Source organism: Micropterus dolomieu, linkage group LG05 (assembly GCF_021292245.1).
Source record: "Micropterus dolomieu isolate WLL.071019.BEF.003 ecotype Adirondacks linkage group LG05, ASM2129224v1, whole genome shotgun sequence".
NCBI lineage: Eukaryota > Metazoa > Chordata > Actinopteri > Centrarchiformes > Centrarchidae > Micropterus > Micropterus dolomieu.
Window position 1 is genome coordinate 22,669,102 of NC_060154.1, and position 26,276 is coordinate 22,695,377.

At 42.1% G+C, this 26,276-nt stretch overlaps 1 long non-coding RNA gene across 1 annotated transcript in view; it reads right to left on the minus strand.

Moving 5' to 3' along the window:
• Window positions 1-25,919, minus strand: part of LOC123971250 — a 43,558-nt gene extending 17,639 nt beyond the window's left edge. Inside the window, exons 1-2 of the long non-coding RNA XR_006825148.1 lie at window positions 25,844-25,919; window positions 9,943-10,118 (exon numbers count right to left, since the gene is read on the minus strand). This is a non-coding gene — a long non-coding RNA (uncharacterized LOC123971250). The remainder of the gene's footprint in view (window positions 1-9,942; window positions 10,119-25,843) is intronic.
• Between the last annotated feature and the right edge of the window lie 357 nt (window positions 25,920-26,276).

The window sequence follows — 26,276 nt, forward strand, 5'->3', positions numbered from 1 at the left end:
AGATCTATAGCAGCACTAAGGTATTGGTGTAAAGGACAAAGACATAAAAGGATGCAGTATCCATGGCTTCACACACACACACACACACACACACACACGTAAGTATCTAATCACTAGACATGACACACACACACCCCATTTGGACACACACATACACACAGTATCACTGCTCCTTCTGCATGGAACAACCTGCTTTCATGAACAGTACTTTGTTTGTTTCCCCTCTGGTAAACTCTGACCAACCGTTCCCATAGCAACCGTACCTACTCGGTCCCTGTGTGAATGTGTGTGCGTGAAGTCAAAAAAGAGGGAGAGCGAGAGCAAGGCATGTGGGGTTGTGTGGAGGTTCAGAGTAGGACTTCCTGATCTTAATACAACAGATGTGCATGTATGTATGTATGTATGTATGTATGTATGTATGTATGTGTGTATGTATGTATGTATGTATGTATGTATGTATGTATGTATGTGTGTGTGTGTGAGATATGGTGGAAACATGAATCAAGGGATCCTGTTAATGTACATCTGAATCCTCAATGAACATTGTCGATCGTTCAGTGACGTCCAAAAGCAACAAGCTAAACTTTTCACACATGGTCCCCGATTCTTAGTCAACTGCATTCACTCTCAGCAGTCTGGAGTCAAACTGCCCTCCTCAGATAAGGAAAGAGCCAGCGGTGTGATGCTGGGCTGTCAGGCAGGCAGGGGCTGGCCAGGGTATGTCTCTCGTCAGGGGGCTAATGCCCTTCAGGGGTGGCTGAGGTAGTGAGGGTACTGCACTTTGTCCCTGGAGGGGGGATTACACCGGTCAACCAGCACAGACAATGTACCCCCCTCCTGGGATGGGAGGACCAACCTGCTCTCTACCAATGATAGGGGCAGTCAACTGATCACTAACTTAATTAAGGACAGAGGAAAGTAAGAGAGGAGGAGGAAAGGTGATGCAGAAGACAGGGAGAGAGGCTGAGAAGAAGCAGAGGCAGGGGTGATAAAAGAGGGGGGTAAAAGGAGAGAAAGCGAGAGGAGAAGAAAGCGGCGCAAGGAGCACAGGGACACGCTAAAATAAGACGAGGCATGGAGTTAAAAAGAGAGCAATGGGAAGCAGTGGAGGGGTGAAGAGAAGGCTTCTCTAGCACAGGATTAGGGGAGGGAAGATGAAAGGATCAGTCTAACAGAGGACAGGAAAAAGGCCAGGAGAGATGGCCAGAGGAGGAAGACCAGTGACTTCAACTCCAAGCGAGGAAATCAAGTAGAAGAGGGAGAATGAAGAGAGGAAGAGGTCAGCTAACTTCGAGGCACAGGTGGAAGAGGCCTTTTTTTAAAAATATATAACAGGTGCACAATGTGAATTCTCCCTCTCTGTTCCCTATTTATGCCACAGCACACACACCTATTCAAACCCAATGACAAATGCAGCAGTTAATTCTATTACAGAGGACTTTGAGAGAGGATATTTAGGGGACGGTTAGCGGGCCCAGGTAGCATAGCTCAAGCCCACTGCAGACAGATATGGCTCTGCAATACTTAACAACAGGGATTTGGCAGCACTGTTGATTGAACATGCCAAATCCCATTTGTCGGAGGGCTGTGCGCGTTTGTATCGACACTCTGTAACCTTGTGGTTCCGTAAAAGGAGACCTCAGTGTGTGTGTGTGTGTGTGTGTGTGTTTTGCTGGCGGGCAGGCAGGCAGGCGGGCGGGCGGCACAGTTCAGCTGGATAGGTGTATTGGTCTAAACTCCCCTCCATCTATGCTGCTCCCCATCCCTTCATCTCTCCATCTTTACATCGCCGTCCACCTTGATTCCCTCCCTTCGCAAAAAAAGGGTGACATGACGGCGATAGAGAGGCTTTCTCAACATTCCTTTTCTGGTTTTTCCTCCCATCCTCCCCCCCTTCCCCCCGTTTCTTCCATCCCCTATGGTAGAGCTGCCAGACAGGAGTGCTCAGCAGCTCTCCGAACATTATTGATCCTGAGAGCAAGCCGGCCAGGGAGTTGGTGTCTCTCCCTCTCTCTCTATCTCTCCTCCCTCCATCGCACCCTCATCCCCCACCGCAGCCCGCAACTTTTTTCTCCCTCCCTCCCTGCCTCTACTTCATTTATCAAGGTTAAAGAACTCTTATAAAAAAGGGAAGAGGGGGTCGCCTGGATGTTATCTGACTTCATGAAAGAAATCCCCTCAGGCCACTCCACTAGAGGAGGATGCTCTTTGCCAGACCCAACTTTACACACATACACACACACAAAACACGCAGTGGCACCAAGCAGCGGCCCACTCATAGCCAGTCAGAAATAGAAAGTAGCATGTCCAGTTTGGTACACAGCAACAGGGCAATCAGGAATAGAAATGAAGAGGATGGATGAATGGATAAGGGAAGAGGAAAGTAGAAAATTAGTCACTGTGTGTTACCCAACGAGGTCAAACATGAACGTTACAGTACCACTTTCACACAGTTTATGAAAGTCTAACTGTAAGTAACTGTTGCTTTTAACGTTTAACAAATCTTTTAATAATGCTTTTAGAGTAGTTATAAGCCATTAATAAGAACAACTTTTGGGTTGCCAGGTGCACTGCAGCCAACAGTTTGTTCGACTAAAGATTCAAGAGAAAGTATGTCATGGAGGAGGATAAACACCTGCCAGAGGGATTTCTCACAACCTGGCCACCCAAAAGCTGTTTTTAGAGCTTTAATTATTAGTCGATAATTTATTACTTGATTTTGGCGCACAGTTGGTAAAAATTTTGATAAATCGTTTAGGTCAGGGGTTTTCAAAGTGTGAGGCGGGCCTCCCCAGGGGGGCTCCAAACAGGGAGGCTCAGTGAATGGAAGTGAAACAATATTACATTACTTACTGCATTAGTTATCAAAAGGAGATCACATATAATAGCCATGTGCGAGAGTTCAGAGATACAGTCGTTTTTGGGAACTGTTTTCCCCCCATCAGTCAGAAACTAATAAATGCCTTAGAACAGAGCTTTTTAAAAACTATTTAGTGTAGTCAGAAGTTATGTCAAATAGCAATATTAGGCTATTTTGGCTAAAATGTTGAGTCTATGGGTCAAATAATATAATCATGATCCCATAGGCATCCAGGAATAGAGCGAAACTTACCAAGTAAACTAAAGATATGGTGAGGGCCGCCGTTTCCCAAGCTTTGTCTGAGGGGAGGCCCGCAGTCTCAGACTTTGAAAACCCATGGTTTAAGTTTTTTAGAATAAATGACAAAAAGCTTCTTAAAAGTGAATTTTTGTCAGTCTTATCTGATAATAAATGGCCTATTCGTTCGACAACATCCCCTTTAAGTTACAGTTGCCTATCAAGCTTTCCAATTTTGCACAGCACATAAGCAGTTAACATTTATAACAGTGGCATATTTACCACTTGAAATTCTTCTGAAACAATGGGGCCTTGATTTCAGACAGAGGTTGAAAAAAGCATGTTTGTCATTTCCAGCCGGTGATCGTCAATTATGCCGGCTAAAATAACTGAAGTAACCTTAATTGTCGCAGGTAGACTAGATTTTATCTGCTGTAAGTAGATGTTAGCTAGCTAAATAAGCTAAAGGTGCATGAGTTTGTTAAAACACCATCCCCGTCTGACCCTGTAACACACTATTTAATTAGCTACTTACACTTTTACCCACTCCACCATCCAAACAAGGAGTATTACAGACCCATGCACACCACTTCAAGGTGTGGAAAGATCCAAAGCGTGACAGGCCAAATGTAGTTACCTAGTTTTTGGTTGCTAAGCTATGATTGTCCACTCGCAATTTGAGGAAGGGGTTTTGTGAGTACATGATTTTCCCAATTTTCTTACATTTTACAAACCAATAATAAGTGAATTAAGGAAATAATCCACAGATTATTTCATAGAAGTCCACCTGGAAAGTTTCTAGGAAGACCAGACCTGTAAATTTTAAACTCCATAATTCATCCGCAGAGGGAATAAAGAATCTGCATTTTTAGCCTTTAAGAGACTATAGCAGCTATTGTCCCTGTTTGTAAAAGGGCTGGAAATGGCTCTACACGTGGAATACATCCTGTCTCCCATTGTTACTGCTTTCGCTCTCCCCTATAAAGGCCTGCCTGCACTCCAGGCTACAACAGCCAGGCAAATACACACAGCAGCACATTATAGAGCCATGCCTTCCCCTCCCTTTGTGTTCAGTAATTGCCACAATGCATCTTCTTGTCCAGCTAATTAAGTGAGTCTTTCCCATTGTCTCCCAGTACTATCACCTCTTCTCACAGAGGCAGAGAGAGACAGAGATAGAAAGACACAGAGGGAGAACTATTAAAGCAATGGAAAGAGCAAAGGGGTGGAAGAAACACAAAGGCAGGAGTCCAAATAGAGAGAGGGTGAATGACAAAGGCATGTGTCTGTGTCCTAGTAAATGCTTGCCAGTTGGAAAAAGGTGCCTGTTGTCTGTGTTTGCTGGTGAGCTGTAAACACTACATTACTGCTGTCAAATGGAAATCTTTATTTTCTATAAAGTCGTTTCAGGAATGATAACTTGAGGCTAGAACACGTTCACTACTGTTAGATGCCAATGTGGGCCTTAAAACAACCAAAACTGGAGCGTTAAGGCTGATGACCGTGACAGAAGGTTATAAAGAGGATGTGCTGAGAGGGAGGGAATAAATTGCACTACATCGTCTTGGCTTAAAGTCCCCCTCCATTAAAAAATTTGCTTTTTGTTACATCACAAAGATGTTCAACCTTCACTGTGCAGAGAGCTGAATGGTCAAAGTTTGATGCGAGAAGGCTGTTTTCACATTCATCTTTTTAAGGGGGGGAGCTTCTCTTTGTTCACCTTCAATCTGAGTTGAAGACGTGTACCTATACGAGCATGATTTATGCCATCGCTAGTTTGGAGGCTAGTTCGAGTAGAGAAAAATTGAGAATGGACTTTTCAGTGAAGAACAAGACATAATGTGCCCAGTATTCCAGCTGTTATTGCATTTTAATAGATTGTTTTTTCAATGAGTGAGAAGTAGTAGATATAATTTAAAGAATTTTTAATAAGGTACTTTAGCTTTTTTGTGGAGAAAATATATCACGAATTAGACACAAATTGTTATTGCCTGGATCTTATTAGTTCCTGTAAGTGTTTCATAATACGAATTAATCTTATCCAGATTTATATTGTAAGTAAGGCCATTGAAGCTAGCTTTGTTTCTTGAATTGGGAAGACTAAATGAACATAAAGGAAATATCAGTAATGCTTGTTCCTAGCATATAGGTGGCATCAGACAAGCGTGTGTGTGTGTGTGTACACACACACACACACACACATAATTAAACATGACTACATCAATCTTTTAGCTTGTCTGATGCCATACTCACACTATAAATCTGGATAGGATTTCTTCTTATAATGAGACACTTACAGGAAGTAATCCTGGAACAGGTTGAGGAGTGAGCCTTAGGGTCTGAACTAAAATTGCGCTAAAAGAAATTCAAAGGAAACATTAATAATTTCACTTTGGAGACTGAAGCATAGCTCTATCAACATAACATCACAAAGACGTGAATTCATTTAACAACAGCACTGAATTCTGATGTGTGATATCCTGAATATTTCCAAATATCACACCATGCATTATTTCTTTGCAATGGTTAGTCTACACCAGAAAGTACTTTGTGGAATTGAGGAAGCACTTGATGGAATCCATAATGAGCAAATAGAGAAAAATGAAAAAAGATGCTTTTGTTTCCCCTTCTTTTCTATATCCTGGCTGTTCAGGCCTTTTGTGTGGCTAACCAAGGATTTTGAACAACTGAATTATTGGAGGACACAGACCAACAGCCAACAGACTCATCTAAATTCCTCTTCTCTTTAGAGTTGCTAGGAGAACCCCCCCACCCCTCTCCCCTAACTACCACCACCACCCCAAAACACACACAACCACTCTATGCTCAAGTCCACTTGCTGACCTCTCAGGCCAGACATACCAAACCCCCAAGCTCTCCCCCTAAAAAAAGACCCTCCCAACCCTCAACCCCTCCTTGAACCTCCACCACCCCTTCCCATCCTGAACGCCTTTCCTTCCCACACTCAAGTTCCTGTCAAGGCCCTGACAGACAGACAAGTAGGGTGACATCATGGTGCAGAGAGAGCGAGAGAGAGACAGAGGAAGGGGCCTGCCTGCCTGTCTGCCCCCAGCACCCACACAATACAGCAGGGCATCTGGCACTGGGGTGGTGGTGGAGGACAGGGTGGGGGTCTGTCAGGACAAAGCGTTTACATCCCCCTCCCTGGAATATGATTATAGTTTGTAAATGGCGGCTGAGACATAAACGTGTGAGGAGGAGAAGAAAGGGGCCGAGATGTGGATGGATGACACAGTTATGGGTGTTTACAGTGAAGACACCAACAGATATATTAATCCAAGCAGATAAAGAGGACATCAGGATATTCTTGAAGTTCGTCATGGAACACCTCATCCAGTATCAAGGTTTTTTTTAAATGGCCGAATGTTCACCTACATTTTTATTTTTGGTGCTGTTTTCATTTTGCGCCACAAACTCCAACTGAAACTGCAACTAGCAAGTGTAATGGTAAAATCTGCGTGTTTGGGCTTGTAACTTGCATCTTGTTAATTTGCAGGACCCGAGACGAAACAATGGTGCCAACGGGATAGAAATCAGTGTCATAATACTCTCTCTCACTGCAGCGGCCCCCACCTCTGTCTCTGTCTGAGAGGCTTTCTACTCGCTGTGTGCGTACAAGTGTGTGTCTGTCTGTGTGCATACATAAACTAAATGAGCTGTGCGTATGCATTGTGCGAGTCCACAGGCCCAGTGTATATATTAGAAATGTGACTTGACCCTGGCAGGCTGAAGCAGGGTTTCTGCGTTGCACTGGGCGTGGGAAAAAGGGGAGACCTCTTTTCACAGCTGCTCCGGCCGTTGCATTGAACCAATGGAGGCCCCCGCCACCCCCAACCTGCCTCCGCCGCTAAATGCCCCCCCACCCCATCTCCCCCTTTCCCATTCACTCTGCAGCCCGCTGCCTTTCAGCGGACCCCCATCCCTCCCTCCTGCGATCTGTTCGTCACCCTGCTGTACCCCACCATCACAGCCACCACCAACCTTTAATACAGCCACCTCGCCATTCAGCCAGTGTGCATTGAGATGCCAGAGGCGTCTGGGCTTTGAGGGGGGTAAAGAAAAACAACACAGCCAACTAACTAATGAAATAAAGCAACTAATACCAATGCAAAATAGGGAACTAACAAAACGAATTTGCTTCTGTGCGTTTGTACTGACACACCAAAACTTAGCAGACCTCCTGCCTCATTTCTCCCACCTCTTCTTTACTCGACTTTTTAAACTCTTTATTGTTCTTCAAACCCAATTCTGTTTTCCTTACTCTCACATTCTCTTCTCTCTTTCCTTCTCCAAGCCCCTCTGCAGATAGACTTTAATTTATGTTAACATACGCCACCACTCTACACTCAGTGCCTACCCCTCCCTCACATTCACCACCTCCCTCCATCCAGTGTATTCATTTGAAGAGATTTATTCCCTATCAAGCTGCATAATGCAGCGGGTATAATTCAAATCAACGTTTAAGAACAGCCAAGCAGGGCAGTTTATGTGTACAAATCTAGAAAGTCTAGTTAAAAAAAATTCCCAGCTAGCAGCAGGCTGTTAAAAGTAGATTGCCAACTTCCAGAGGCCATGGGTGGGTGGTGGGTGTTTGATTTTACCATTAAAGATAACCTATTACTGATAAACCTCATAATCAGTCTGCTTAAACACATAATGCAGGCTTCATTTCTTTCGGATACTCTTACTAATCTGACCATGCAAAGGCAGGCACAGAGTGGAATCGCAAAACACACACACACACACACACACACACACCCACCCCCACGTGCAATATTAGAGAAACTTTAAAAGGTCACATAATGTGCAGAATAACTCCAGCAGATACTTAGGAGCAGTCCTATCATGCTGTCTAGCTACCCTGCTGATACACCAGGCGTGTTGAGGAAATGTTGAGAAGCAGCGAGGGGGCAGCGACGGGGAAGGAGGGAGGGAGGTTGTAGCCGAGAACCTGAAAGGACTCCATCTCCCTTGGCCAACATGCCATGACGGTGTGGAGCAGCAGCCTGAATTGGTTTCTCTGGGGTGGCGGAGCTGGATAGGTGATGGCAAGATGAGCCCGAATGGGGATGGAAAGGGGTGGGGGACTGAGGGGGGAGGAGATATGGAACACTGAGGTATGTGTGTTTGTGCATTTGCGAGAGAGAGAGCGAGAGAATAAGAGCGAGGGAGAGATGGCATACCGGATCTGAGGTACTATAAATGAGCGGCTTACTGCTTCCCACCTATTCAAGTCTTTCCATATACATGAGAGTGCTCGGCTGTGGAAGGAACAGTTTTATGTGGGAAATCACACATCCACCACCTCCTATACGAATAATTGTAACAAATGCACACATTGTAACATGGGTCCTCTAAGGGTAAAACAAGGCGGGAATGCAGACCCATGCGTGGTAGCTCTTAATTGCTGTTATGAATACAAAGACGATGTGAAGAGTGTCACTTCTGGATTGATGTGTCTCTGCGTCAAATTTAGCCTGTAGCTATGCCTCCACTTCTAAAGCCCATGTCCAACCAAAGCTTGTTTGCATCGATTTATCTAGTTTGTGGATATGATATTGACTAAGTAGACCGGCAGCCCGTATCGAGTTGAAGCAAAGCGAAGGAGGTTTAAGAGGTGGTCGAACGCTATGGAGGAGGATAGCCACAGGCTGTGAAATCTCCTCTGATCTTCCCTTGTCTGATTCTCAAACGCAACTCTTTCTCTGGGGGGGCATGCTGATATAGAACTAGGCCAATGTCACAGAACGCTCATCTAACCCTGGAGGGAAATGAAAAAAAAAAAAATCACTTCTTCTGTTTCTCCCCGATGACGGACCTCACTCTCTGCGAATGGGGCTTCATCTCCCTCTCCTCCCCTTTCCAATGCTCCCACCATCACTCCATCTACTTTGTTCTCCGCAGGAGGTTGAACATGCAAGAGCTGAGCGGCATTCTCGGCCTTGATGGCCCGCTATAGCGGCTGTTAAGATCGCCTAGGTAGTCTTTAGTCATGTCACACTGAGAGGGAAGTTTAGAGGGAAGTGAGTGAGTCACCTAGTTCTAGTTTCAGCCTTCCATCATCTTCAACATTATACACTGTTATAAAAAAAAAAGATTTTGCCAACTACTTAGCCGAGTAACTATCACAGCTGGGGCCAAAAGTCTCTGTGGATACTAGTGTAGGCCAACATATATGCTCCGATAACTTTTTCCTAAACTTAAAAGTACAGAAAGGTATGAAAAAAGAGATGCTTCTCTGTGTGTGAGTGTGTGGATGGGGGTACAAGGCCTGGATAAAGAACAGGGGACAGAAAAGTAAGTACATGGAGGTAGAGGGGAGGAGTACAGAGGGAGGGAGGGAATTAGAGGCGTGAGGGACTTAGCCACCCTGGCAGTCTTTCCACTTGAACACACCTTGCGCACACACCAGGCCAAGACCCCACCCCCCATGTATCCTTAAAGGGATAAAAAAGCATGGACAAAGGAATTAAAATATAGATTACACAAGTGGCCACCCTGAGTCTTATCTGCCAAAACCGAAGAATCTAACAAATTGGATCAGACGTTATAAAGCAGGGGGCGAGAGGCGAACGAGAGCGTGAAGAAATGAGAAAGAAGAAAACAAGAAAGTGCACACCTAGAGAATGAGAGGCACGTCCACCTCACCACTCTCTTGTGAAGAGAATAATTATGATGAAATCAGGATTTTGTTTTTAATGCACACCTGTAATCACACTGTGACACATTTCAGGCCTTAAAAAAAACAAATGTATAAATAGTTCAAGTTCTTGTGTGCTTGCAAATCATTGGCATAGTTAATGTGTGAAGATTACTTCTCTCACCTGTAACTTTGGAGTGATGAAGCCTTGTTCTGACCCACTGTGTGATCTCTGAAGCTCAGAGCAGGAGGCGATGTGAGTCTCTGCTGACCTCAGGTGCTGCTGGTTCAGACACAGGCCTGCAGATGGGCTGTGTGTATTTATTTGTGACTTTGTTTCTGTCTGCACTCCACAGATTCCTGAAAAAACAAAGCATTAAGTTGAGAGAGGTTCACTCCTGCAGCAGGTCATAACCTCACTCCCCATTGTGCCGGATTCACCTTAATTCTCTCTTACACAGCATTCTTCTCGCCACTCTTGAAAGCCTCTATCATAGGAAACCTTTGAGGTTTGTGACACTGATCTAAAATTTAACTTTTATCTTTAAATTTGAGTATCATTTTATAATATATAAGTTAATATATCTATATAAGAGATTTTGGATATTTTGACTTAAAGATAAAATAAGATACAATATTAAATCAGAAATGAAATGTGTCAAATTAAGTTTTAATTTAGTTTGTCCGATAGAAAGGCAAAAAGAAATACTTTGGTGGCCACTTCCTGAAATTATCAGTGCCTCTATTGATATAGAAATAGTATTAGGCCTGTAAATCAAAGTATATGACAAAATAATAATATATAAATTAAACTGGAAAAGGGAAACAGGAACAAGCAAAAAGTTAAATCTACTGTAATTACTGGCGACGTCGTTTCATTTGCAAATTTAACGTAATCAAAAGAAAATGTGTAATACCTTTAATGTGTAATAGAAATAAATCTGTAGGGTTTTATTGTTTGACTTGTGTGTGGAAAGTATATTTCTTATTTCAACTGTCAATGCTGAACACATGACAATACCAATCTCTTCAACACACACACACACACACACACACACACACACACACACACACACTTCACAAGCGATTACACAAAATACTCAAAGATTACATCCGCTGAAACCTGATGTCCTTTGCGGGTTTAAAGCCTGCATGTCAGCCTTTCAAATTTTTTTTCCCCTCTTTCACTCGTATGGGTCAGAGGCTGTTGCTAGGCTACCAAACCCAGAATTCATAAGTTCAGAGAAAAGGTTTATATAGGCCATTGCAATTCAAGGTAAAATGATAATAGAAAATTGATAACACTGGAATATGGATTTTGATGATATGGAATCAAATAGACCATGAACCATAAATAGTTTCAGATCGGAATCAAAGTGCAATAATAATAATAACAATGAAATCTGTAAAGTGTATATAGCTTTAAAAAAATTATTAAAAGCGATTTTTTCAGAGCTAAATCCATTGACAGTTGCTTGAAATGATGCTCACAGAGCAATAAAAAATCTCCATGGCAAAATGCTTTCCAGGAAATTTCTATATAAAGACAGAAATGACAGAGACAGCTTTTGCAAAAATATAAGTCACATAGCACAAGCTTGAGCACTGTCTCGTGGTGGGGTAAAATACAAAACTGTGCTACCGGAATCCACATTGTAATTGAGTGTAATGCTGTCATGTTTATTGCACTCTGTAGAGGCGTGGAATGAGGCGCTGAGGGTGAAGTAACAACATCCAGTAGCACACACACACACACACACACACACACGTAAACACATGCACTCATCCACACACGGCACTGCAATCTGGTGGCCAAGTGTGACACAAACAAGATAACATCTATAGGATGGTAGCTTGGAAATGCGGCAGTGCTATAAACTACAACAATGGCTCTGATGTGTATAGGACTGTGTCTAGGATGGCTGCTTTGTTCCAACAAACACCACTCGCCCTTATGCAACAGCCAGAACCACAACTTGAAAATATTCCAACGTTATCAATACAGTGCAGAGACAGAGAGCGTGGTGGAGGTAGAGGGAGAGCTGGGGGTACAAACTGACAGATCTACGCTTCAGCAGGAAAGGCTACAGACATGACAGGTTGGTTTAGAAATGTGCGGCATGTATGCATAAACACATCTCCTCTCTTATCTTCTCACCTCATTCCTTCCACATCCTTTTCAACCCTATTCGCTCTATTCATACCACTTTTTTTGTTTTATCTGTTTGTTAATTCCTCTAGCGTAACAGCATGCGGAATAAATCAGAGATGGTGAAACAATAAAATTTCAAATAGATGTACAAATGGATAAATCACTGTGCAAGACAATGGAAAGGGTAATGCAGCTTTATGGCAGGTGTTGGTAGACTAGACGTAGGCTAGACGGGGCTCCATCTGGTGTTGAGGGCCTCCTCCTGATGGCGGAGAGGGCCCAGACAGACACATATTAATGTGGGAAAAACCGACGTCTAGCCTGCCTCTCAGTCACTCGCCAGACTGCATTTCAATCTCAAAGGGCTCTCCCCATATCCTCCATTTATTACCCCTCAGCAATGCATTAATTTCCACTGCAACTGACAGAAAGCTAGGAGGGTGGTGCTGTTGGCATGGCATTTGGTGTAGTCATAGTACAAAAAGCCAAATCAAATAGAAGCATGGCATATTATTAATGCTTTGCCTTAATATTGCAATTGGCCCACGAAAGGACACAAGGGAGACGTGCATTTGCAAAATTTTGGGCAAATTCTGCACATATAGAAATCACGACAATTTTTCAAGCTTTCAACAAATCACTGTTCATTTACCAAAATGTTATTCTGTATATTAAAATATTGCCTCGATGGGAATTAAATCATTTACTGGTTCCTGTCACATTTATATGAAGACACGGGTCTCCTGATGCTCCTGCAATGTTCCCTGGATGAAAGCCTTAATTTGCGCCACGCTTTATTAAACAACCAAAAGTATACATGCACAACTCATACTGATAGCCTGAAATTGTCATTAATATCATCAGAATTTCAATAGCAGACAAGTGACTTTTATAGCCTATTGTTCCACATCGCACACAACAGTGGCACATATTCACACATGTAGATGCACCCACCGCCAGACGGTATGCATTAACACACACAGCAGCATGTGACAGAAAGCAGAGACATTTCCTTGCTAGGTCCATGCTAGCTCCTTCTCCACCTGCCCTGGTCTGTGACGCAGTAAGCTGGGGCCTACCAACAGAAGCACCAGGCTCTGTACTGCTACACACACTCTCTGCCGTGCAGAGCAGAGCCACCACACAGAGCAGCTACAGTGTTAGTGGCTAACACGGAATTGTCTTGTTTAAAATTCAACAGGCTCCACCACAGAGTACAGCCTATCACTCAGCTCTTCTCTGACTCACATGGAGGGGGGAAAGAAAAGATGATGCGCAGCCCAAACAGTATTATAAAAGATGCCTGAAATTCAGCCCGGTCTCTGGACAATCCAGCCGAGCCTGGCCTCTCCTAATACTGCCTCCAAAATCTTTGCTTGGCCTGCCACTGCACAGCAGCAATGGGAACACATTCATTGGTGGCATGAGACATGTCCATGTGTGCTGACAAACCCCAATCAGTTACAGATATCTTTCATTAGAGAAAATACAGTTTAGTGTCACAAAGGTATACATGTTGCCTCCATGATTGTTCTGTCTTCCCTGTGCACGAGGCCTGAAGCTGTTAATAAGCGCATTAATCAAGCTAAATCCAGGGATATAAGATGATCCCTTTGACAAACACCTACTGAATCGCATTATTGTCTTGTTCTGCACTCCATAACCTGTGACTCATTACTCTGACTTTCTCCTGATCTTTGCTGTACCTGCTGTCCAGTGCCAGTAAATACTAAGCCCCGAGAATGCACCTGATCGTGGGATTATTTCTCATTACAACCAGCAGTAGGTGAAGAATGAATCAGTGATGATCAAACAAAGTGAAAATCCCACCATCAACTCATTTTAAGACAAAATAAAGCAACGTCTATTTGTAGAGACACATAGAAAGAGCCTTCTGAAGGTACATTAGCTTTGATTGGTAAAGGTCTTTTCCATATCACTACATAGATAGGCCAGCAGCAGGGGGATATGGGGGCTGCTGGTGGGACACGTGACTCCCAGGAGTCGTCCAATCAGGTGCTTTTCTAGCTACAAACCGTGTCCAGCTCACCTCCTGACTGTCAGCATCCAACTAACTACATAATCAGGAAAAAAACATGTTAGACGTGCACGTTATAATCGACTAAAAGGCAGTAATGTTCCAAGAAGAGAAACAGCAGAAGCACCACTGACAAGTCGCCCCCCTCCTCCCCCTTCTCCCCCTCCTCATCATCACCACTCTATGAATGGAGCCTGTCTCCGGTTGCTAACTACTGTCACTCCATGCATCCCCCGTGAAAGAAATCTAGCGCTATAAATCCGGCTTATTTATTTTTGTGGGGCGGCGTTCTCCTCCTCTGCACCGGCGTACGTCCAAGGAAGCAGGAGGCGTTTCTCAGTGCGATGCACGGACGCTGCCGCGGGCTTCCAGTCCTCCGTGCAGGCTGCATCCATCCATCCGCTCAGGCAGCTCCCCCGACTCCCATCGGTCCCGGTTCCGGCTCGTTCCGCTGTGACGACTGCAGAATTAGTTTATACATTCGGTTCTCTAGCTTTATGATATTACATAACTCATACAGCTAGATAACCAAAGAGACAAACTAACCCACGTCTCTTAAAGGGGCCGCCGCCGCCGGAGCTGCTTGTGTTGTGGTCACATGGAGCCATTGCATTCCGCCTGCCTGCGCACGCCTCTCTCTCTCTCTCTCTCTCTCTCCCCCCCCCCCCCCCCCCCCCCCCCCCTCTCCCCTTCTTCTTCTTCTGTGCTCCCTGTCCCTCTGCCTATTTATCTATCTCTAACACACACACATAACTGTGCGCATGCACAAAGAAGGTTATAGGTATATACATATACAGGTAATATTTATTATTTGATCCTTTATGCATCAAGACCCCAAAACCATGTCCTCAGACTGCTTTGGAATAGCTCAGAACTGCATGGTCAACGATGTAGAGGGCGGTCAAAATAAAAATGTGCACACCAGAGCCTCCATCACCTTAAGACCATTGAATAACAACATCAGCAATAGGCTATAAAGTGTGTTATTTTCAACAAAGGTAGCCCATTCTGGTAGTTCTACTGCAGTCGCAGATTACTATGCATTCACGCAATCATTTCTATTCCTCAATCCTCCAAACAAATGGTGAATTTCCCTCCTCCTCACGCCTGAGTCCTGACGAGCATCTGCAGGGTGAAGTCATCCAGCTGATGACACATTCACCTGTCATCCATGGATAGGAGTAACAAGGAAATGTAGGCTTCACGCTACTAATAACCTTAATATAGCATACATGTACCAGCTAATAAGACCATATCCTGTCCAGTTAGAGCTCCTAGTCATAACACAACTCATAAGCTGAGATAAGAGACAATGTTCGTTCCACCGTCTCCCTAAAAGATCACTCCACAGGCCCTCGCAAACAACCGGCTCATTGTTGTTTTAAATGCCAGCTCACATCGACCCATTTCAGACCATAGACCATAGTTTCTGTGTTGAGTGAATTAATCCATGAATTGTTTGAAAGCGTGACAAACTACCAAAGGCCCATAAAGCGGACAGTAGAAGGGCTTCCAGCTAAATGTCAACAACATGATCTAGGGGAACAAGTACAGCCTCGCTGGATTTCACTGTGTGCTTGGGATTAGTTGATGACATGCTGACAGGTCGAAGCAGGACAAATCTAGCCTTTGTAAACACCAAAACATTATTATTATGCTCCGTAAATATGTATCTTCATAATGTATCCAATGCTAAGCGTTTACATCTAAATTAAAAAATATGCCTTTCACAGATAAACTATAAAATACTGTTATCTGACATCCTGTCTAATATCTGTTGGCAAACGTAATATTGTAAAGAGGCAACTTAGGTGATATTTTAAGCGAATTAAAGAAGGTTAGTTAACTATACTGTATTCTTCTTTAAATTAATTGGTCTTAAATGTCACTGAAAATACATTATTAATTCTACATAACGTTTCCACGGCGACATAAGTGCTTGGATTGAGAATAAACATAAAGCATACTCACATATTCAGTCTATTTTAAACAGCGGTTTCCATAATCGGACAGTGATGTGAGCTTCCTTATTAAATCAAGTATTTTTTTTAAATAAAATCCACCAGGCTTTATTGCGGCCGAGATATTCTTCTAGATTCAATCCGGGATGGGAGCCTCTGTCTCCAGCCGGGATGCTCCCTGTCTGCGACCATGCCCTGTGGGATGCCGACACATATGCGAGGACAAAGCCCATTTTACTCACGGCACTGGCATCGGTGTATGCACGTGCATCCTTGGAGGAATAATGGAGGAGTAACGTCCACTGCAGCAAAGCCAGAGGAAGAGAAAATGAGAGCGAGGAGAAAGCGCCTAGGCTGTCAGAGTGTCAGATTTGGGTCGCAGGAGGCGGAGGGCTGCCAGGGGGCCTCGGGGTCAGACTGCCAGGGGAGACGCGCGGTGTCCACAGAATTAGGCATGCTCATTGGCACATACATGTGTGAGCACCAGAGATATGGGGTGGACGTAAAAAGACATGCAGAAGAAAACACAAAGTAGAAACAGCCAATCTGAAATTCATCATGATGCAGGCTTTTAAATGCTATCAAACAGCTACCGCTTGTAAAAATGGTTGTTGGATCTCAATATGGGGTTAGGGCCCTTCCTAAATCCACTGAGGGGTAAGTGAGGAATAATCCTATTGATATTTCTATACTACATATTTCTATGATCCACTATAAAAACGTCAATTTAGAGAATGTATGTGTAAACACCATGTTTCATTGACCACCAAAACTGTACAATACGCACAGTAACAGTTTTCAAATCAATAATAACCACAATAGCGTTGTCCCATATGGAGGTAAGCTACATGAGTGCAACAGTGTGCAACAACCGCACAGTCACCTGCTGGACAGGCCTTGGGCAATATATTACACATCTGGCCCTGTTTAAGGATTTGTTGGTAATAAACCATCCGTCTTTCAGCCACACCCTGTCTGGTACATAAGCACAGAAAGTTTGTTCCCATAGAGCAAGCTGTGAGTCAGGTGCTGCTGAACAAGGCAACAACCGGCAGGTCACAGGACACAGCAAAGGCAAAAGGTCAGGGTTAGTGATATAATGTACAGTTTTTTGTTTAACAAAAAAAGTTATTTTTTGTCTGATTTTGGATATTTTTGTTTTTTGCCTTATTTGCTAAAACGAGCGTACAAAAACATGTTTATGTTTTAATAATATAATCCATTTCAGGGAGACGATTATCTGAGATTTAAAGAATGACTACAGCATTACTGCAGGCTTAACATCATTTGGACAACATCACAGCCTTTGCTGCTGTATTTATATAAGCCTATGACGTGTTAGCTCACCACCTTCAGCTGTACATGTTTAAAGCCCTAAACAATTCACACTGTATGCTAAAATGCTATTCAAAATTATGAATTTTATTTAAAATATCCATTTAGAGTTCCATTTTAAATGGAACGAGCCTCATATATTTACTATGATTATATATTACTTGGAGGAAATATTTCAGGAAAGACGCATAAAATGTTTAGAAATGATCATAGGCTGTCTGAAGCTGTAGGCTGTAAACTCTCTCAATAGCAGAGACTTCGGGAGTATTTTTCATATTTTCAAAATGAGATCCCTATTTTCAGTAATTCCATAATTACTAAGGCTTGCTGCCATCCGCCCATGTTTGAGAAACTGAAAATATGGGATAGAAATTTAATTTTTTTCCCCCTGCCATAACTACTGTACATAATTATTTTTGTTTACAAATCACTGATTTGCTAAAGCAGAAAGGTGTAGGCTATTTCAAATATTAATATTATTTATTTATAAGTGTGTCTAAATTAAGTAGAAAGAATAGCCTGTTGCATTGCTATAATTTTAAGGTCAAAAGTAATTGTTTCAAAGTGAGTGTGTGTGTGTGTGTGTGTGTGTGTGTGTGTGTGTGTGTACGCGCTGCTGTCAGACTTTTCTGTTGAAAACATGATGGTACTGTACATTAATGCTGATTGACGCTCAGGTCTGCCTTTCATCAGCCTCACGTGAATTCATCTGGCCACGCCCCTGACTGCGTCACGTCCTGTCAGTAACAGTACAGTACGGTGGGCAGTGACACCGAGTTGAACACCTACAATAGAAAGACTTTTCTGTTCTATTCGGCACTATTCTATTACGTACGTACGTGTCTTGTTCGCTGTATTGTACTTTGCTCATATTTGTTATAGAAATTTAAATAAATAAACAAATAAAAACGTCACTTTGCCAATAATTAAGTCACCTGCCGTATTGTTTTGTTTAAGCTGTTTGATGAACACGCGAAAGGATTCTCTCTTTCTCTTTTGCTTCTATCAATGCAAAACTTCAAAACTAAGTCTAAAAGAACAAAAATGCACAAGAAGGGAAACTAAAAATATGCCTGAAAAGTTTAGATGTAGGCCACTAAAAACGTTGCAATTAAGAAAACTGAGACTCAGGTTCAGCACCACCAGTGAAGAGTACAGCCCCTGTCCTTGGTGCTGAAACGAATGAAATTAATTCACGGCGCTGTTTTGGTGTTAAAATCTGTGAAATAGTTTGGTTTTGTTCAGGCCAATCTAAACCTCATAGGATCTAATAAAATGCAATAAAATTAATTTTGAAATTAAAAACTGAGTGACCGTATGAACGTGTAAAAATAATTTTCATATTCTGTTCGAGGAGTTGCACAGCCTCACAACATTCATCAGTCTGAATAAGAACAGTGCACCTACAGTGACAGTTTCCGGAGTTTACTGTTTTTCAGTGAAATAATTAAATAAATCACACTGAGAATGATGACTTAAATCTGCGCATTGACTTCAATAAGCAAAAGCAATTGTGATTTTCTTTTCTTTTCGTTATAACTGGCACAATAACCTGGAAATTAAACACGATATAACTCTTAACTAACATTATATTTAAATATTAGACTAATATCAGCCGAATTTTACATTTGATGATTTAAGTTAGCCTATTAAGTTTAGGGTGCAGCGTAACGGTGTGTGCTCAAGTGAATCTAAGATAAACATCGTTAATACAGCTTAATCGCTCTAGAATTAATGCAGCACCAGTATATGTTTGATTTTATATGGCATAAGAAATTATGTGTTTTAAGCAGAAACGGTTGAAAGAGATAGGCAATAGACTAGTTGTCCTGGCAATTCAATTTACAGTAGGCCTACACCTGTTGCACAGCGAAATATAGAAAGAAAGAAAGAAAGAAAGAAACTCTTATGTTTAATCGTTTTAAAAATGTTACATAATTATTTTAGATTTTTTTCTTATAAATACACTTTAAACCGTTATAATGACAACACGTCCACATATTTTTATATCCAAATATTACTATTAATATTATATATAATAAAAAAAAAAATACCAAGCATTTAAATATAATAAAATTTGACTTAAGTATTGCTTTTGGGAAAGGAAATCTCTCATCCATGAAGACATGAGTCTTGTTAAATAATCAAAGTGTCTTGTCTCTCTCTCTCTTTAGAACAGTTTTGGCAAAATTAACAAAAAACACCACAAACCGAATAAAAGTGACTTTGTGTGTTTCCAAGAGTTTGCTGACTCTCTATTGTAGTTGATTAATTAATTTCACACTGTAGCTCCGGAGAAGATTTTCCCACAAACAAGTGATCCCCCCCTCCCCTCCCCCCATCAAAAAAAAAAGAGAGAGAAAAAAATCACCCAAAGAAAGAAAGAAAAAAGTCAACATCAAGTTCAACAACGTGCTGGTGCTCATTAGCATCACAATACTGTCTGGGAGCACACAAGTCTTCTTAACAAGAGGCTCTGGCGTCAAGTCCCTCCACCTCCCAGCCAAGGGGACATTTTCCCAGGCTCTGCTAACAATCACACAACTGTTTGCTTTATAAACGCCAGCTCTGGGGCCACTCAGCCCGCCTCATCACCGCTCAATGGATGATCCCGCTAATATGAGATGGAGCAGCCTTCTGCCACTCATCACTTCAGGCTTCACCATATTTCAGACTGCAATTTTCTGTTTCACTTTAACCATAATGTCAAACGTATTGAAATTTTATATTATTATTCCACGTTGTTTTTGTAATTGCTTACTTATTTTACTATTATTACTACATATTTTAATCATTATTTTTTGCATTATTATTAACATAATGATAGGAAGTATTAGGCCATTATTATTATTATGTATTCTATGCCTAAGGGTTAAAATCCTCATAAATCCACAAATTAAAGATTCAAAATCATACTTACAAGCCATCAACTTGGAATAAATCCCGCATCTCCGGTTCAAGTCCATTCAGTAATTTAACGCAAGTTTCTGCTTTCACCTCACAAGTGGAACCAAACTGTAAGAGCCAGGAGTCCGGGGAGACACCCAAACGTTGCAAGCCTTCATTGACTGAGAGTTAACCTGCACACTGAGTTAATCCAACCCCTTAGAAGTATTTTTAAACACTAGCAATACTTTTGTTGTAGTGACCAAAGACAGGCCGAGGCGATATAGCTGCCAGCATCCGCTCCCGTATCCCAACATCTCCTCACCAGCCTCTGATGACAGTGTGCGCGGAGCTGCTGCGTCGCTGGTCCCCTCCCCTCTCTCTCTCTCTCTACCTCTTCTTCCCTCTCTCTACCTCTCTCTTGCTCTCACCCACACCCACACACACACCCACACACACACACACACACCGGCTGCCGCGGACGACGTGTACAGAAACCCAAAACACATTTCGCACCGCTCATGCATTGATCATTGTGAACTGGTGTCCATTGTTCTGTTTGAATGACGCGTCTCCCTCTTTAGATGCACCCATCTTTTTTGGCAGGATTTGATAGACGTGCTGAGCGACTTGCAGCCTCTGTGGCCGCAGCCTCTTTGGCTGCACGTCGGTGGAGGAAGGCACCACTGAGGACCCTTGGGAGACAGATGCAGCAGACCCAAAATGTGGATTTGTCGGGTGGGGGGGAAGAATGCATCAAAAAGCTTAAGCTTGAGGCCACGTGATGTTAAAGCGCATCATAGCAGCATGCTGCTTGGCAGAGGGTGTTATCACAATAGAAGATACCTACACTCCTCCATCCTCCCTCTGCCTCCTCACAGTCAGCTGCACAGTGAAGTCCTGACGGCACCGGACTGAGAGTCAGTTTTGGGTACTGTAGCCGGCAGGAGAGGGAGGGACCACGACTGAGAAGCGATCTCCAAACCTGCACTTGACTGAAGCACTTGAGTCAAAAGGTTGGAGGAAGACCGCGCTAGAACGAGCCATTAACACGCAGAAACGACTGTAGATTTAAATATTGTAGTTTCCATACGTGTTTGGGCCGGCTGCAGTGGAAAAAGGCGTAAAAGAGAAACGATTTACAAGAGATGGATACCATCAAAGCGCAGCACGCAGAGACGGAGTGTGTGATGCTGCTGCCGCAGCCTCAGCAGCGCCAGGAGAAACAGATGCTTCCCCGGAGCTCCTGCGGGTCACGTTGCTTTACGTGGTGCTACGTCTCCATCCGCTCGGTGCGTAACGGAGCGCAAGCTGGACCCTCGTGTGCCAAAATGTCAACCATAAACAGAATAAAAACCACTGTATTGAGTCTTTAAAACAGAACTACAGGCTGCAGATGCACAAAGAGCAGCAAAACTATGGGCTTTGAAATGAACGTACAGGTTAAATGTTTTTGCGTGCTGACGTCAGGTTCCGGGATGGGTTATTCCAAACGTGTTATCCAATACGCCTGTGTGCGGGACCCACGGCAGAGGCACGATCGTGGGGTCTCAACAATACTGATTTGTGCTACAGGTCTACTTTTACCGCCGCTACTGCTGAATTTACAGGCAGATCTTCGCTTTGTTGCATTACTTAGAAAAGAAATAAGACATGTTCTCTCTTTCTAAAGGTATTTTGAATTTCCGAATAAATAAAATCAGTGTGTGTGTGTGTGCGCGCGTGTGCGTGTCAGTTCAGATGACAATTAAGCAGAATTTATGATCGTGGTACAATATATCAGGAATAGTAGTCTTCATTATTGGAAGCCCAAAAGCTGTTTGGTGCAAATGCTGATTGTTAAAATGAAGCCCAACAAACCACCCAGTATTAAATAGGTCACATTTCGTCTTAGGCTTTATTCTGGTTTACTTAGGCTAATTCAACATTTTAAATCAGACTACCTTCTTCTTCTTATTATTATTCTTATTATTATTATTATTATTATAGGCTACTACTACAATACAACAATATTAGGCCTACAGTCTCCAGCAGTGGCTGGTACTGTAAGATCCAGTCTGACACGTGGAATTAAATCAAGGTTATGTTTTTCTATTCGCAGAATTTATGACCATATTAAAAGTGAAGGTTAACTTTGCCTATAAAATAAAACCTCACAAATGTGATAGGGCCTATAAGTTATATCTTATCTATAGAACTACATTTAACCTATCTTTTATTAAATGTGTTCTCCATAAGCCACAGTAGTGTGTAATGAGCAAAAGGGCTGTTGGTTGAGCTCTAAATGTATTAACACAGTAGAGAGAGTCCGGTTACAGACGTCCACTCTCATAATAGGACGGTAATTTTCTGCAGACTAGCCAACAATCTCACAAATGAATGGCGGCCTGCTCAGTCAAACTTCTTTCAGATGTAGGATTAGTTTAGCTAAAAAAATTACACAAAGCATATTTTGGAAAGTAATGGCAAAATATCCTGTGTCCTCTACAAACTCTACATCGCAGGAACAAGCGTAATGAAAGTGAAGACTATTGGAGCTAAACAGTGACACCTATTGTCTGAAAACCAGCACTGCAGCTCAGGCCTGCAAAGTCTGACTGGCCTAAATCCACAACCACAACATATTGATAACTCGATAAGACGATATATAAGCACATAACAACAATATTAGAGAAATACTGCCTCTAAATTGGCGCACGATATTATTAAAACTCACCAGATACAGAGAGCGTGTACGTGTCTGATTAAAGGAAGTGACAGGCCTTTTCTACATTTTCTAAATGTATTAAAACTTAAAAAAAAAGAAGCTGATGGCATTTAAAAACTCAAAAACGACAATGAGTGTGATGCTAACGAGGCGTATAAAGATGAATATTTGATCGTTATCACGGTTCCTTTCTATGTGGATGGTATCGCATAATAACCCGGTCGGCCTACACGCTGATGCCGAATAGAAGAAATCATTTAGGCCTGATCTTACAACTATGCTGAAAGAAAACGTGATTCACCTGAAATAATGACGATCCTGGAAAACTGAATCTATGAGAGTGTAAAACAGTGTAATCCTAAAGCCCGCAGTCATCAAAACACAATCAAAAGTGATAGTCTCTGCCAGAGATGTAAAATGACATACATAGTGTGTAATGTAACGTAACGTGGGCTGTTTTTGTTATATAAAAATAACTGAGGAATTGTTGGGGCTTTTATTTGCATGTGTTTGTGTGTTTTATGGCTCCAGCAGGAGAGCGTTTCTATTTATGAGAAGTAACGAAACATTACAGGAGTAGATGCTGAATAAATTCTTCAAAGGCTCTAAAACGCCCTTGATGATCCATAAACATTCTGTGTTTGAGTTTAAAACTGAATTTATGTTGGTGTGGTTTTAGATGTTTAGAATCTTATCGCCAATAAATCCTGCAGTTTGATTCGGAGTTACTAAAAAAGCAATGGGCATCCATATCTATATATAATTTGGGTTTATTTAGGGTTTTAATAGGCTACATAATTATACATTTCTGGACAGCAGATAAATAAATAGCCCAATTACTCAAATAGATATTGGGATTATGAGAGTAGTAAAGCCGAATGGTTAAATAGAAGTAAAATATATTTAGCAGCAAAAGACAAAAAAATACCTATATATATTTAAATACCTATATATTTCTTTGTACTGCAGTGGAAATTATAGTTATACAAAGAGTGTACCAGAAATATTTTTTTTTTATGTGAAATATATTAGAAATAAGAATTTAAAGGCAGTAAAACGTACAGACCAACCAAATACACGGTGCCAACCAAACGATGAAAGCTAGTTTAGCGGAAATGGACGTTTACTGAATGTAGAGGTTGCAGGTTCATTAACTGCTGTTTCTCAATCACGTTTTTTGTTGTTGTCGTTTGATTCTTTGCTTCTGTTTAAAGCTAAAGTAGGACTGGCCCTCTCCCCTTTTAAGACCTTCAAAAACAATGAAGATGTATTTATTTATTTAATAAATTAGGCTAATTCATTTCTTTCTTTCGCCATTTAGCCTATTAAGCACCAGTTAGGCTACAGGAACAATGTCTGGTGCGCTTATTGGCTCAGGAAATTGCCATTTATTGATGCGACAAAATATTTTAAGAAACGAATTTTCCTCTAATCATGTGACATGTAGCTTTCTTTCCAGAAAGTTTCAATTTTAACCCCCCCCCCCCCAAACATATTTTACATCTTTTCGTATGTTTCTGAATATGTTAGCTGACACTATAACACACACACACACACACACATACACACCACTCAGGCAGAGAAATTCAAATCCTAATTCTCCCAGTTCAAACTGCTTCCGTTTCCATTAAATTCACTCATTCCTGTCACATTTTTATGACTGTTATGTCGTCATGCCTGACCAGTCTGAGCCCTGTTGGGTTCAGTTGTTAATAACTGACCAATTCAAGTGGCCACTTCTGGGAATTGTAATGGCCGCTCCTCAAAGGGGCTTGACCTGACACAGGGACATGAAGGCGTCAGAGGTCAAACATGAAGACCAACAGGGAGCGAATATTTGTCCTTCCCTCTGTCATGCCCCCAAATGATTACCAAATAGCAGTTAATTGCAATAAGTTATTGTTTTATGATGGTGAAAGTTACTTGTACTCCCAGGTGGTATTGCAAAGGACATTTAATAGGCTACACAAATAAATATTGGAAAACACTAACGATTGTGAGCTATTAGTAAATTCCACAGATGTGCATCACTCAGTATTATCTTACAGCATGGTATCCCCGTGTCTGGAGGACCAAACATTTCAAGTGTATTTTTGTCTTCACTCCTGCCCACAGAAAACTAACCACTAGCAGCAACAGCAGCAGGTGCTGTACTGAAACTCTTTAAGCTTGCTTAAATCTATTAGTATTTCATAGTGGTAGTCTATTTTACTGGAGCAACATAATAGATGCTGATATGTTTAAAATAACACAAAGCCCTCTTATTCTTAGAGTGCTGCCTCATCTGCCTCAGACATTGCAGCATGATGCATAGGAGCATTTCCCAATGAGAACAAAATGTATTCAGTATGCTAGTTTATAAAAATGGCAACACACGCATTGTTTTCACATTAAACAGTAGCTCAACAGTCATTTGCTATTGCAAACCCCTTCCCCACAAAAACGACTGAAAGAATCCGCTGGATTCTCAAACAGGTGAGTTAGGAGTGATGCTCGGCTTGCCTGTAACCGTAAGAAACACGTACAGCCTCCTGCATTATGCTGACAGGACCACACACACAACACAGCGGGTAAAGTATGCTGTACTGTAGATACACTCAGCAGAAATGATTACTTGGCTTAATGCAAAGGCTTTCAGTGGAACAGCACCTCGCTGGATCGATAATCACGTAAACCTGCAATCAGACACCTCCAGACTCTCTAAAGACTTAAAAGATCACTTACACCTATAGGCCTACACGTGGAAGTAGGAGACAAACGTGCAGGTGTCATGTGCCCATCACCACTACCACATCAACAAGGCCGTGAACAGATAAGAAAAATAAAAAGAGGGTTGCAAAACCTGGACTAAATCTCAGTCATGTCTGTCGATTAATTCCAGCATATCAATAACAGATAAACCAAGACAGAGTGTTCAATCACAAAAAACCCTTTAAAATTAAAGTTTGAAAAAATACATAAAACTTTATAACCAACACTGCTCCAGCTGAAAACCCCTCAACTTACATGGTTGCAGCTTCTTCTGATGCCCAGAGTTAGGAGGAGATGTTGGTTCATTCCCTGCCATGTGAAAACAGACCGGTGATCTCGCTGCTTTCCTGGTTTAATTGGGAACAGACTGAAGTTTATGCTAATGAGCGCTGACATCAGTCTTAACTGCCTCCACTCCATAAAGGAGAGGAGCAAAGGGCCAAAGTCGCGCCTCTTTTCCCAGGCATGCTCGCGGGTCAAGTTCAAGCGCAGCGCCAGTGCGCCAAGATTGTCATTCAAAACACGTTAATGCAAAGAGCAAATGCATTGGGGGAGGTGGGAGGTCTGCAAACACATTTAGCTTAAAGTGTGAAGCTCCTGGAATCCGCTAAATAGCTAATCAATGAAAAAAACATCAATATATCAAATATCAATAAGACAAGTTCACAAACATGGACACAAAACGGGA